General features: G+C 42.7%; 2 non-coding genes across 2 annotated transcripts; both read right to left on the reverse strand.

Moving 5' to 3' along the window:
- Positions 1–1,076: 1,076 nt before the first annotated feature.
- On the reverse strand, positions 1,077–1,195 carry LOC111475654. Its single transcript, XR_002716628.1, has one exon. It is a non-coding gene; the product is annotated as a 5S ribosomal RNA (ribosomal RNA).
- Positions 1,196–1,354: 159 nt separating this feature from the next.
- LOC111475653 lies at positions 1,355–1,473 on the reverse strand. The gene has a single exon (XR_002716627.1). It is a non-coding gene; the product is annotated as a 5S ribosomal RNA (ribosomal RNA).
- Positions 1,474–1,608: the final 135 nt, after the last annotated feature.

Consider the following 1,608-nt stretch of genomic DNA (forward strand, 5'->3'; position numbering starts at 1 on the left):
AATGTATTTTAAGACTTTTAATTTACTTTAATTAAGGTCATTTAGTTCATGCCTAGAATTGATTAATTATTTATATATTTTTCAATCTTTCCATTTATTTGTTGATTGTCATTTCCACCCTCCTTGGTCTTTTGACTTTGTTCTCATTTTATTCCTAAAGATCATATTTAGATCTTAAAAAAAACAATATAGAATTTTACTTCTTAATATTGTGTTTATACATAGTTAGGGCATGTGCAATTCTACTAAAAAATATAATAGTCCCTTATTTGTTTGATTGTTTATTATTTTATTTTTATGTTATTTTACAATTAACTTGTCATGATTGTCCATGCCCAATCCCAATGGACAACCCTTCGATCCGATCTGCCTGCCCTTATTGCACGGTTTAGAGAGCACTTGTGTATGTGATGTCAGCCCAGCCTCGAAAATCAAGCTTTGCCCTGCTTATTCACTCGGACAATGCTCCCCCGTAGCGTAGCGATGAAGAAGATGATCATTTATTTAGTAGGTGAACAGTCGAAGAACCACTCTAACGAAGAATGGAGCTTCTTTGTTTTGAAACATATTCTTTTGCGCAACAAGCTGCTGGGTCAATATCCCTTGCTATTAAATCTGCTCCAGTTATCTCATCTATAGAAGAAGCTGGTATAGAATAGGTCGTCAGGGGTGGGGGCTTTACCGGGGGGACTAACTAGTAAAAGGCCAAGGAGTACTGTCCACTCTAGCCCAGCCCCTTAGAATTGCTTTATCCATATATTAGCTTACCTTTCCAAGTGGCCACACGCTTAACCGCGAAATTCTGATGGGATCCGGTGCATTAGTGCATTAGCTTACCTTTCATTCGTAGAGANGTGGGGGCTTTACCGGGGGGACTAACTAGTAAAAGGCCAAGGAGTACTGTCCACTCCAGCCCAGCCCCTTAGAATTGCTTTATCCATATATTAGCTTACCTTTCCAAGTGGCCACACGCTTAACCGCAAAATTCTGATGGGATCCGGTGCATTAGTGCATTAGCTTACCTTTCATTCGTAGAGAAAGGAAGAAAAGAACTGGGAGAAATTGAAAGAAAAAAAGGGGTGCAACACGAGGACTTCCCAAGTGGTCACCCAACTTAGTACTACTATCGCCCAAGCACGCTTAACTGCGGAGTTCTGATGGGATTCGGTGCATTAGTGCTGGTATGATCGCACCCGACATGCCATGCGCACAAAATCGGATTTAACGCATGCGGGGCGGCATGATCTAAACGCGATGGGCGTGAGCGGGGGAGGTTCTCATTTGTAGAGAAAGGAAGAAAAGAACTGGGAGAAATTGAAAGAAAAAAAGGGGTGCAACACGAGGACTTCCAAAAGGGGTGCAACACGAGGACTTCCCAAGTGGTCACCCAACTTAGTACTACTCTCGCCCAAGCACGCTTAACTGCGGAGTTCTGATGGGATCCGGTGCATTAGTGCTAGTATGATCGCACCCGACATGCCATGCGCACAAAATAGGATTTAACGCATGCGGGGCGGCATGATCGAAACGCGATGGGCGTGAGCGGGGGAGGTTCTCATTTGTAGAGAAAGGAAGAAAAGAACCGGGAGAAATTGAAAGAAAAAAAAG

Source organism: Cucurbita maxima, unplaced genomic scaffold (assembly GCF_002738345.1).
Source record: "Cucurbita maxima cultivar Rimu unplaced genomic scaffold, Cmax_1.0 Cma_Scf02304, whole genome shotgun sequence".
Lineage (NCBI taxonomy): Eukaryota > Viridiplantae > Streptophyta > Magnoliopsida > Cucurbitales > Cucurbitaceae > Cucurbita > Cucurbita maxima.